This window comes from Talpa occidentalis, unplaced genomic scaffold (genome assembly GCF_014898055.3).
Source record: "Talpa occidentalis isolate TD23 unplaced genomic scaffold, MPIMG_talOcc4v2.1 talOcc4.2, whole genome shotgun sequence".
NCBI classification, from domain to species: Eukaryota; Metazoa; Chordata; class Mammalia; order Eulipotyphla; family Talpidae; genus Talpa; species Talpa occidentalis.
Window position 1 is genome coordinate 68046728 of NW_023602073.1, and position 13120 is coordinate 68059847.

A 13120-nucleotide genomic window follows, 5' to 3' on the forward strand; every position below is an offset into this window, starting at 1 on the left:
AATGTTTGGTAGAATTCGTTTGTAAATCCATCAGGTCCTGGGCTTTTGTTTTCGGGGAGGTTTTTGATTACCATTTCAATTTCGCTGCTTGTAATTGGTCTGTTTAGGTGTTCTATTTCTTCTTTATCTAGCTTTGGATGATTGTAGAGTTGTAGGAATTTGTCCATCTCCTCTAGATTGTTGAACTTGTTTCCATACAACTCTTCATAGTAGTTACTGATTATTCTTTTGATTTCTGCTGTGTCCATTGTGATTTCTCCTCTTTCATTTCTGATCCTGTTTATTTGTGCTTTCTCCCTTTTTTCCTTTGTGAGCCTGGCTAGGGGTTTGTCTATTTTATTGATTTTTTCGAAGAACCAGCTCTTGGTTTCATTAATCTTTTGGATTGCTTTTTTAATTTCAATTTCATTTATTTCTGCTTTGGTTTTTATTATTCTTTTCTTCTACTGGTTTGGGGTTTTTTGTTGTTCTTTTTCTAGATCTTTGAGCTTCGAGATTAGGTTGTTTCTTTGAGTTCTTTCTTGTTTCTTGATGTGAGCTTCTATTGCTATATATTTTCCTCTTATTACTGCTTTTGCTGTGTCCCATACATTTAGGATATTGGTGTCCTCCTTGTCATTCAATTCAAAGAATTTTTTAATTTCCTCTTTGATCTCCTCATTACTCCAGTGGTCTTCCAGTAGTGTGGTTTTTAGTCTCCATGAGGTAGGAGAGTTCCTTGCCTTCTTTTTATGGTTTATTTCTAGCTTGATGCCTTCATTGTCAGAAAAGATGGTTGGTATGATTTCAATCTTGGTGTATCTGTTGATGTTTGTCTTGTGCCCCAGTATGTGATCGATCCTGGAGAATGATCCGTGTGCGCTTGAGAAAAATGTGTACTCCGTTTTTTGGGGGTTTAGTGTTCTATAGATGTCTGTTAAGCCCAAATGCTCTAGGTCCTTATTTAGAGCTTTAGTTTCTTTACTTATTTTTTGTCTTGTTGATCTATCCATTGTTGATAGTGGTGTGTTGAAGTCTCCCACTACATATGTGTTTTCTCTGATGTCTATTTTCAGAGATGACAACAGTTGTCTGATATATTTTGGTGCTCCTTCGTTTGGTGAGTATATGTTAATTAGTGTTATTTCTTCTTGAAGTATTGTCCCTTTGATCATATTGTAGTGACCGTTGGGATCCCTTTTTATTTTTTTGAGTTTGAAATCTGTTTTATCTGATATAAGTATAGCTGTTCCTGCTTTCTTTTTTGGTCCATTTGCTTGTAGGATTGTTTTCCATCCTTTAACTTTGAGTCTATTTTTATCTTTTGTAGCTAAATGTGTTTCCTGGAGACAGCAAAAGGTTGGGTTTTGTTTCTTAATCCAGGCTGCAACTCCGTGTCTTTTTATTGAAGAGTTTAGTCCATTTACATTTAGAGTTAATATTGATATGTTAGCATCTGTATTTGCCATTGTGTTTGTCTTTCCTTTGATTTTATTTATTCTTTTAATATCTTTTTTTTCCCTTGCCTTCTTTCGTTGTTATTCATCCCTCTGAGGTTCTGGCTTTAGGATTCCTTGTAGTATTTTTTGGAGTGGGGGTTTATTGGTAATGAAATTCCATAGTTTGTGTTTGTCTGGGAAGGTCCTTATTCTTTCTTCATAGAGGAAGGAAAGCTTTGCGGGATAGAGTATTCTTGGTTGGCATCTGTTTTCTTGGAGTCTGTTGACTATGTCCTTCCACTCTCTCCTTGCCCGTAGTGTTTCTTCAGAGAAGTCTGATGTCAGCCTGATCGGTTTTCCTTTGAATGTTATTTGTTTCTTCCCTCTTGTCAGCTTCATTATTTTTTCCTTGTCCTGGATTCTTGGGAGCTTCACTATTATGTGTCTTGCTGTATTTTTCCTTTCGTCATGGAAGTTTGGTGTTCTTCTTGCTTCTTGTATATCAATTTTCAGCTCCTTCTTCGCGTTTGGGAAGTTCTCTTCAATTATCTCCTGGAATATTTTCTCTGTTCCTACATCTCTCTCCTCTCCTTCTGGTATTCCTATAACTCTTATATTTCCTTTCCTCATGGTGTCAGATAGTTCCCGAAGTCTTTCTTCGTTCTTTTTCCTTTGTACTTCTCTTTCCTTTTCTGTTTTGGTTCTTTTTATTTCTGTGTCTTCAAGAGAACTTATTCGTTCTTCCATTTCATCTATTCTGCTTTCATTGCTTTTCCCAGAATTCTTTAGTTCTTCCATTAATTCTTTGATCTCCGCATTTCTTTTACTTCCCTCTTTAGGGACTCAATTTCATTCTTCTGATCATTGATTATTTTTCCCTTATCATTGTTTTCCTTTATGAGTTCTGTCATTTTTTTAATCATGGCAATTTTAAATTCTCTTTCTGGAAGGCTCAGAAGTTCTTCCAAGTTACTGTCGTTGCAATCTGGGGGCTGGTTTTCTTTTTGTGATGTGCTTCTTCCCTGAGGAGTTGCTATGTTGCGTGTGGTTCTTCTACTCCCTACTATCTGTTTTCTAATTTGCCGTATGCGTCGGGACACTATGTTGCTGGGACTGGCCGGCATCTTGGGTGAGCTTCTCTGCTCCCCTCTGGCTCCTCCGGGAGCCATCTGTCAGTTTCAAGCAGTCTTTACTGAAGAAAGGTCCCTGTTCTAAAATGCCTATGTGGGGACACACTCCCCTGTGCTCCTGGTCTGCCCCGGCGGTGGGTTCCCTCTCCCCCTCTGGGCTTGGACTACAGGCCAGAGGTGTTCTGGTGTGGGCGAACTTCCCCGGCTCACCTCTGGCTCCTGAGGGAGCCTTCTGCAGGCAGTCTTTACTGAAGAAATGTCCCTGTTCTAAAATGGCGATGCGGGACACACTCCCTGCATGTCCAGTCTCAGGCACACTCTTCTGCGCGCCTGGTCTGCCCTGGCTTTGGGTACTTGCTCCCCCTGTGGGCTCAGACTACTGGTCGGCAGGGGCCCGGCATGGGCTAACTTCCCAGCTGGCCACTGGCTCCTCTAGGAGCCTCTGCTGGTTTCAAGTCGCTAGGTGGCACCAGAGATCTCTCCTAGAGCCCTTGGGGAGCTGTTTTTTTTTTTTTTTCACCCCGTGGGACAGGAAACAGAGCGGGAATGGTAGGGTAAACCTCAGCGGCTTTGGGGTGCTGTTTCTGCCTTGTGCCCCACCGTCGTGGAGAACCCACGCCCCGAATTTTGTGCTCCGGATCTCAGTTCCAAAGCCCTCAGGTCCAGGATGCGGGCTGTAGCCCAGTTCAGTGTCCACAGAATGGCGTCTTTTGCACCCCGCTCCCGTGCCTGGGTGCCTGGATCCTGGATACTCAGTGAGGGACTTTCACCTCAGTGAGGGTCTTCGCGCGCGTCTCCCTGCAAGCCTAGGTCGCAGGCGCGGGGACCTGGGCAGCCGCGATCCCAATCCGCGTTTGCTTTTCAAACACGCCGATCCCGATCCCGATCCGTGTTTGCTTTTCCAGCGCGCCGCTTTTCCACGCAAGCTTACCAGCTGGCCTGGGGCTGTGTGCTGGTGCTGGTTTCCTCCTGGGGGGGGTCTTCTGTTTAATGGCGCCCGGAGCTCACCTCCTCCACGGCGAATCCTGCAGGGTTCTCCGCAGCTCCCGTTCACGGGGTGTGGTGGCTGCAATAGTTCCTTTCCACTCACAGTCCCGCTTGCTGCGTAGTTTGTTCTTGTTGGTCGTTTTAGTGTGTTTTTTTCCTCCTCTCTGCCGGTCGGAGAGTGCCGCCTCTGTGGGCGGGGGAGGGGAGCAGGGTTCTGCGCTTCCCTCCCTTCTAGTCCTCTTTTATGGCATCTTTCTTCTTCGGGTAGTTTGCTGGAGTCACCCGTGTATCTTCCCTGTCCCAGTTCTCACTGGGACCTGCCGCTTTTCCTCCCTATTAACTTTTTTTAATGGGAGATCTTACTCGCAGCTTCTCCTCTCCGCCATGTTGCTCCGCCCTCCTCCCCACAATGTATTTTTTAAAGTTTTATTAACAGCATTGACTAAACATGAAGGAATGCTTCCCTTGGCCTCTCTAGGTTTCCTTCAGGTCTACATGGGAAAAGATCAAAACTACGATTCTCAAACTCAATAGCCCACCATTAAAATAAATGCCCTGGATTAGCAGTGCAAAAAACACAGAGTTGAGCTTCTCTATCAGCCCTTACCTTGCTTCCTGGGTGTACGTTAAGCTTCCTGCAAGCCCTCCATCCCAACAGCGCTGACCACACTTAGCTCTCTGGTCAACAAGAAGAGAAAAGGTATTAAAGACAGCATACAGGCCACACTTGAGCGCTCCATTTCAGCAAAGTTCCTATCTAGGACTTTTTAGAGAAGCATGGAAAATAGGCAATGAGACACAAGCAACTTTTGTATTTACCTTCTCCCCTAAAGGAACTGGTCCTCTTAGCCCTCATCATCATGCTTGCCAAGTCATCTCCAATGTGTTGCTTTAGCTTTCTTGGGCAGCAGGCTGTATTCCAAGCGTTCTTCTAGATCTGGCTTCCTAACACTTAACTGCTCTAAGTCCTATTTCATATGACCTGTGCTTATTGTATTCCAAAAGTGACAGATATTTGTCTCGAGCGCAGTGTTTTACAAACAGTTTTGACTGGGCCCCATAGAAAGAAAAATATATATTGTATGACAGGAGTATACATTTATATACCTATATATACTCATATAAATACAATGAAATTTGTATATTATGCACATACATATTAAATAACTGAACAGTTTCATGAAATAAAAACTAATTCTTTCTCTGAGATAAGAACAAATATAAAATACCTAATTGTTTCCATAACATAATCTAACCTATGGATATTTTATATTTGCTCTTATTTTATTCCATTTTCTTTTGTAAGATATTGTGTCCTATAAACTTATTTCCCAGTCCTTTCTTGTAGTACAGCCTCATTGCAGAGGGAGCTTGTGCTCTTTCCAGCCCTTTTCCCTCCACTCTTTCTCCATTTCCAGGGAAATTTTTTTTAATGTGAATTATTGAATACTGCCCTGAAGGCTAGAGCTTTCAAAAGAGATAAGCATTGTGGTACATGTGGGATGGTGTAGGCTCTCTTTGTGCAGAAGCCTGCTTCCAAACAGAAGACCTGAAGGTCTCTCTCTCTCTTTCTCTCCCCACACCCCACCCCCATGGAGTCCACACCTGAATCTGCAAACCCAACTGAAAAAGGCCTGGGTGACAGCTGTGGACATTGTGAGGAAACTCTCATACTCTGGATCTCTCTCTCTCTCTTTGTTCTCTTTTCCTCCCATGCTGGAGGGTATCTTCTGGGCTGTCTCCTTGGACTTGCTAGAAATAGTAAATTGTCACTTAGAGTAAATTGTCACCTCTACCCTGAGGTACACCAATTATGAATCGCTGGACTACAAAGAAAGATGGAGGAGGAGGAGAAGGAGGAGCAGGGAGAGGGGGAGGAAGGAGAAGAGGGGAAGAAAACATTTCATTTGAAAGTCCAGGTATGCCATTCCTCCCTAACCTTTTTTTTTATATATTTTTTATTTATTTATGCATACAAGAGCTGGGGTACAGGCCAGAGATGAGGGGGGGGGAGTGAAAGGAGTCACCAGAGACAGAGTGGGGAACAGAACAGGCAGATTTACTAAAGTGCACTGCTGAGGGGAGCAGCGGGCGAGACAGGAGAGGTCTGCCATGCCATGTGGGAATCTCGCCAGCCGGCCGGGGTTGAACCCACACTGCAGAGGCTGTGGACAGCTTCACAGTGAGGCGCCCAACTGCCTGCACCACCAGGGAAGGCCCATTAACAGATAATTTTTTAATAGAAGTACACACTACCCATATATTTGTACACTACTCATTGTCCAGAATTATTTTTTGCTTTTCTGATAGCTTATTTAAACAGGCATCCTATATTTGACAACTAGTCGAAAGTAGGTCAACCTATCTACAGGCATATGGATCAAAACAGACTTGTAGACAGGCGGGTTCAGGTCCTGGCTCTGATATTTTTCAGCTAGACACCCTCTCACATCTTCATAAGCTTTCTACACCTCCACTTATTCTTCACTAAGATGGGGAGAATAGCATTTAATTCAGGAGTTTTTAGGAGAATACAATGAGTTATTAAACATAAAGTACCCACAACAGTACCAGGCAGGTGTTAAGCCTCAATGTGGTTAGTTATTAATATCAACATTAATAGCATTTCAATCTCAGCACCTGTCTCAGTTACTCACTGGATTGTGTCAGAATTTGATTTTAATTCTGAGTCAAATTAACTTACCAAATAGCAGGTGTTCTGGGTTGATGATCACTGCTGTAAAAAAGGAAGGATTCTAACCTCAAAACAATAAAAATATATTTTTACAGAAAAGAAATTACCTGACTCAAGTTGGATCCTCAAAAGTAAGGATGTTAAGAAATAATTCATGTGTGTGTGCACATGTCTGCATTTGTGTGTGCGTCAGTGTGTGCATGCACATATGTGTGTGTGTAGTATAATATTAAATCCTTTTCAACTTTTCCTTTACAAGATACAAACTCCATGGTATTTTCAGCATTCCCTTCCAAGCTGGAGGGGTTCTGAGCATTAAAAATGTTCTTGTGGTCCATGTGTCCTTCCACAGATGAGGAACTGTTGTCATCAGCACACTACAACTTGCTCAGTGGCAATCCAGGACGCTGGGGCCTGGCCAGCAGCTGTGTTGGCATCACTTCCAGAGGAAGACTGGACTCACTCACTTCCTTGAATTCATTCAAGTGAATCCATTCCTGATACTCCCTGTCCTTCAGCTACCAGAGAACAATCATTCCATTTCGCTCTTAAGACTAAGGAGAGGGCGGTCTATTGTCTCCCTCTTGTTCCAGTTCAGTATTTATGGATTCCAAATATCATTTATTTATGTCAACAGCTGTCTCCTTATCAACAGCGGTGCTTAGTATTAACTACTCACACCTACACTTTGCAGCATATTTAACAACAATCTAATCTTGGGCACAGCTGAAATCTGGGGCGATTTCCTGGCATCAGTATTTATGGGATCATGTTTCTTCTCTATAAATAGAATTCCAAGTAGAGTTGTCTTCCTCTGCTCTGTCTTAAACTTACATATGTATACACAACACACACACGCGCGCACACATGCTCTCTCTTTCTCTCTCTAATGGAAAAAGCATATCTCCACCTAGAATCTGGAAGAAATCATGACTCACAAAGAAGGAGACAGAGGACATTTTAAACCTTGGTTCTGTTTTACCTTTTATAAGTTTTTGGTAACATTTTCATTAGGACCTGTCTTTATGTAGGAATACTTGAGTCATTTCCTTAGTGAAACTTCATTAGCTTCTTTAGATAGTGAGGTAAAGAAGACAGAGGAAAGACAATCCAATAACAGAAGAGAAACCTACTCCACATCTGGAAAAATGCTTAGAAGTTTGATAAATTTGCGGGATAGACAAACTTCTTTAGAGACGACTATAACTTAAAGTTACTTAAAATTCAGTGAGTGTCTGTACAAATATGTGTACACAGAAAATTGCAAAAACAGGGCCTCCCCGGTGGCGCAGCGGTTGAGCGCTGGGTTGCAAAGCTGCCCGCAGCCTCTGCAGCGCCAGTTCAATCCCCGGCTGCTCCCCGGCCACTGGAGGAGGGTCCCACATGGCGCGCAGACCTCTCCTGCCGCCCACTGCTCCCCTCAGCAGTGTACTTTGGTCCTTCTGCCTGTTCTGCTCCCTGCTCTGGCTCTGGTGAATTCTCTCACCCTCCTGCGCTTCTGACTGTACCCAGTGCTTGCATAAATAAATAAATAAATCTTAAAAAAAAAGAAAAAAGAAAATTGCAAAAACATTTCATATTTTAGCATGCTTATGTTATGTAAACAGAACAGAAAAAATCCTACATATTAGATCCTAACTCCAGGTTTTGTCTCTTATCTGTTAGAACTTATGGAAGTTAAAAAAAATACTCTCTGCAGTCAGTTTTCTCCTGTATAATATAAACAGTTAAATAGGATGAGCTCAGATCCATTCACATTCTGTCAGTTTTATTATAATCCATTCTATTCAGAGGTTATTTAATAATTTTATCATTTAAAATTTTTTTCATTACTACGTCAGTCATCTAATCTAAGCCTAGAAAGAGTAAAATTTTTCATTGTTTTTTGTTTTTCTATTCAAAGTAGTTATTGTAATTCTTAAACTTTTTTTGAGAAGGACTGAGAACCTACTAAGAATTGGGTAGAGATTAGTGATACAATTTTTAAAAATTCTAGAATTATTTGACTGGAAGAGACAAAAGAGATTATTTTGTCAGCCTAGACCTCCCTTTCCTAGGACACTTTTCCAGTCTGCTATACTAAATTATTCAACCACTATACACTGGGAGCCTCCAATGCACAGTGTACAGTATAGCCAGACCCTGCACCATGCACTTACTATCAACAACATACTCAGACAAGATGTTCAGGCACTGTTGCGCCCCCGAGCAAGAGGAACTCCAAAAGCTGTGATCCAGACCCACTTTTGAAAACAAATACTGGGTTGCTGAAGTCTATGTTCCAGAAATCCTATTTAAACTCTCTGATTTTTCATTGAATGAATCTCCCTTCAGGATTGAATTTTTCACCTCACCTCCTCACCTGATCCCTTTCAATGCAAAAATTGTGGAACCTTTTCACAAGTGTCTGAGTGCTTTGTCATTCCTTGGGCCTTAAGATCTTTCTCATTTTGCTGTTACTGTCAGCGCTATGCAGCTGTCTGCCCCCTCCTAACAAAATCCTGTTTTTTAAAAAAATCTGTTTAGTCTACACTCTGTCTTAGAAGAGATACAGGATGCTTTGTTTTTCTTAGCTCATTGCCCAGTACTTCTCTGGTGTACTGCATTCAATTGCATTTTTTAAAGCCTGGGTATCAGCCTCACCAGTTGACTCTTTCCCAACCTCTTTTAATAGAATATTGGTTCCTGCCATTCAAGGTCTGGTAGAGTGGAAGTCATCAACAAGCCCCTAAAGAAGGAGTAGTATCGGGCCTCCCCTGTGGCACAGCATTTGAGCGCTGGGTTGCCAAGCTGCCCACAGCCTCTGCAGCACCGGCTAGATCCCCGGCTGCAATCTGGCCACCAGAGGAGGGTCCCACATGGCGCACAGACCTCTCCTGCCACCCGCTGTTCCCCTCAGCAGTGTGCTTCAGTCCTTCTGCCTGCTCTGCTCCCCGCTCTGGCCCTGGTGAATTCTCTCACCCTCCCGCGCTTCTGACTGTACCCCGTGCTTGTATAAATAAATAAATAAATAAAATCTTTAAAAAAAAAAAGAAGGAGTAGCATCTATCTAGAGAAGTTGTCAAGCTCTTTCTTTCAGCCAAGTTTCCAGTGCAATAATGGAGACCCCAGCCTGTCTGGAATCCTAAGGGCCTCTTTACCCCCCATCTCCCCCAGTCAACTTGGCTTAGCGAGAGTGGGTAAAGCCCAGAGAATCTAAGCTTCCTCTCGATTGTTTGCTTGGAAAAAGTACCTGAGTAGCTCTCCAAGGAGGTGTGATAGGTACAAAATAAAAAGAAATAAGAATAATTCTTTCCAATTTATAAAAAGCTTTTCTATGTATTGGCTTAATTCTTTTTGACAATCTTATAAATTAAGTGGGAATTATTTCCATTTCACACTTGTGGAAAATAAAAGGAGTAGTCCAAATTCTAAATAAAAAAGAATTCATTAACTATTTCTTTAAGTTTCTTTCCTAGAAGAGCCTTAATATTTCTTTTTGACTAAGAGCCAGTAACTTTTGTTGCTTAGGGCAAGATTTTGATAAAGTCATGATTGCTCACTTGATCTCCATTTGAGTACTTTAGAAATAAGTTCCCTTTGTTCAGGACAAAGAAGAATATATGTTTCAAAGCTATCTCTTAAATATGAGTGTCCCTGGCATTTAAGGATACAGAGCTGTTGGGCCTTCCTGGTGGCACAAGGGGATAAGTTTTAGACTATGAAGCTATCCGCAGCCACTGCAGCAGCACGAGTTCTATCCCGGCCAGGGATAGAACTTAAAAATCTTTAAAACTTAAAGATTTCAAATCAACCCCAAAACACATATTCTTTAAGTTTCTCTGTATGTATTAATAGTATTATCATTACAGCATCCTAAAGAGTGAAAAGAAGTTTCTCAATCACATTCTACAAATGATTCTTTTAATAGAAACAGTTGCCTGGCATTTTACTTATCCTGAACATGTCATGTCAGTTCCTACTAAAAACCTTCCAAGTTCTACACTAGGTACAGATGAAGAGCAAAGGCATTGGATGACCACTTTGTTGTTTGGATTCCTACTGTCTGCTTCTCAAGTGTCCCTTCTACTAAGTTTACTTTGATGCATCCTTAACTCCAGGTAAACTAGAATTCTCTAGATTTCAGTGAAAGTGTACTTCAAAAGGTTTATATAGTTTGAGTTTTGATGGACAAGGCCAAATTGCCCTTTTAATTTGTACCTTTTTACACTCCCTGGTAAAGTACAGATTCCTGTCTAATCACACTGTCCCCAACATCTTTTTAATGTTTGCCAAATTGATAGGTAAAAATTTTATCAAATTGCTTTAATTTTTCTGTCTTTGTTTTTTAGCAACATAAAGCATTTTTTTCCCACATGTTTACTGCCATCTGTATTTTTTTTTCTCCTGGTTTGACTACTTAAGTCATTAGTCTAAGTTATTCTATTAGAATGTACATCTTTTTCTTAAGAATTGCTTCTTAAGAATGTGAATATTAGCTCTTTGTCACTGGTATTATAAATATTGTCTAGTTTTACACAAAGTTAAAAATGTTCATGAAATAATGTGTCAGTCTTTTCGCTATGAATTTTAAACTTGGGGTCACATTAAGAATTGTTTTTCTAGAAAAAATTGTGAAAATATTCTCCTATATTGCCATTTCATTTTTTAAATACATTTAAATCCTTAATCCTTTTGAATTTATTTTAGGTTCTGGAATGAAATAAATAAAGTTTAATAAATAAAGTTTACTTTCATCTTTCTCCACATGAATAAACTCTCCTTTATTAAGACTACCTTGATAACTCCCTTTTAGTTATTTTTAAATTATACATATTTTAATTAAGATAATGTTGTTTACAGCACTGTATGTGATTTAGGGATAGAAGGCCACATCTCCTCAGATGTATGTCACTGTACCACACCCACTCCTGAACCACCCTAACCCTCCACCATAGTCTGAGAATTTTAAATCTACTTTGTCATGTAATAAAATTCTGACTTGAATATTCTTTAATTCTATGGCTATCTGTGCCATTTCTTTTACTAATTACTTGTTTAATTGATTAACAACATAAAAACATAAAAAAATCACTCAGTGTCTTTAAAATAATTAACCTGTAAGTCTGAGAGATTAAACAAAAGGAAGTCTTCAAGCAAAATTAGGCTAAAGTATCAACACGAATGTGAAGGTTTACATGGAAAATATAATCTGCTTAATACAAAGTCTCTTTACCCAAAACTTTGCATGTGTGAATCTGTTCCATAGTGACAAGCTGTCCTAACACCAGAAATTTATAGTATACTCTTGCTTATTCTTAAACAATCAAGGATCAGATTTTTTGTTTATTTTATCTTATGAGAAAAAAGCAAAAGACTTCAATGGCTTTAAGACCTGATTTAACAGAGAACAAAACAAAAACTAGAGTTTCCAATGTTTGTGGACCTCTAGAGATGAGAAACTGATATTTGCAGTGAACCCAGGGATACCATGAAGACCTGATAACACACATGAGTAAGACTTAACTACGTTTTACACAGTTTTAGGGCTATCGACTTTATTGCTATTCACCTCTTTGCATTTTACTTATTCAACTGGCTACACAGGGACAATTTACTGTAAGTCTATGAAATGTCTGGGCACCTTTACACTCATTAATTCATAGGCATTTTCATCTCAAAATGCCAGAGCCTGGGTGTCCTTCTGTCATTGAACACAGGTCTCTTGAGCTTCTCTGTAGCTTGTGGAAGGGGGTGTGGTAAGAGAGCCTTCCTCCCACTGGTTGGGTACCAGCTTGTCACTATGGAATTTTGGGAATTCAGCTGTGCATGTGAGGGATGTGTTTCAAGTCATGAATTTATACACCTTTTTCACTACCTTTCCAGATTTCTAGGTTATTTTCACAGCTATTAAGACCATGTATCTGTCCAGTTGCAAACTGTGGAGACCTTCACATCTTGTGAACCCTTCTCTGCTCAGACAAACACAAGCTAGGAGAAATCCACAGTATGTATGGAAACAGGGTTTCCCCTTCTCTATCGCTATGCCAAAGAACTTTAGAAAGAGAACAAGGCAAAATATTTTCAAAGTTGCAAGTGTATATGTTTAGAGTGGGTGAAACATAGCTTCATAAGGAGTCATTTTAAGCAAAACTGGAAATTCAGTGACATTTGTCGTAGGGATGCCACCCCACTTTCTGAATCATTCATACTTGTGACCTACCACTGCTAATGCCCTTACCTATCAATTGTTCTCAAGCTTCTTCCAATTTACATTAGCTCCCAGCTGAATTGCTAAAATCAGTCACTTCTACTTTAATTTGAATGAACGTGCTCATACATTTTTTTAACCTAAGAGGGTATTTGTAGCCTCTTAATTGAGGGATGGATGACATCAGAGGGAAGATGGATGCAAAGTCTGATGCTGCATTAACCCTCAGCACATCAAGAGAAAGTCCCTCTGATAGGAAACTTTTCCTGGTTTGTAAAAAAAAATAAAATAAAGAAATTTACATTCTTTTTAGAGAAGCAAGAAGAAAGTACCTACGAGACATATCAGCAACACTTTAATCAACTGTGAATGCACACAAAATTGGAGTATACGCAAGTCAAACTTCTAAGACTCAACATGCACGCTTCTCATTTTACATCTTAATACTTACTGCAACCATTTTGCAAATTAGGTAACCTGAGCAGAGAAGCTAAGTAATTTGTTCAGTTACACCACGTGTTCATGTGATATAAAGTATTATGTAGCCAATGCTATAAATATTGTTAATGAGTTATAGTTGGATAATTAGTAATAGATTTATTATAGAAAAATGAACACAAAAAAGTGCTTGGGCTAATATTCCAATAAATTATGGATTTTTTAAAATCTACTTTCATGATTTCTCTTTATAATCTCCAGC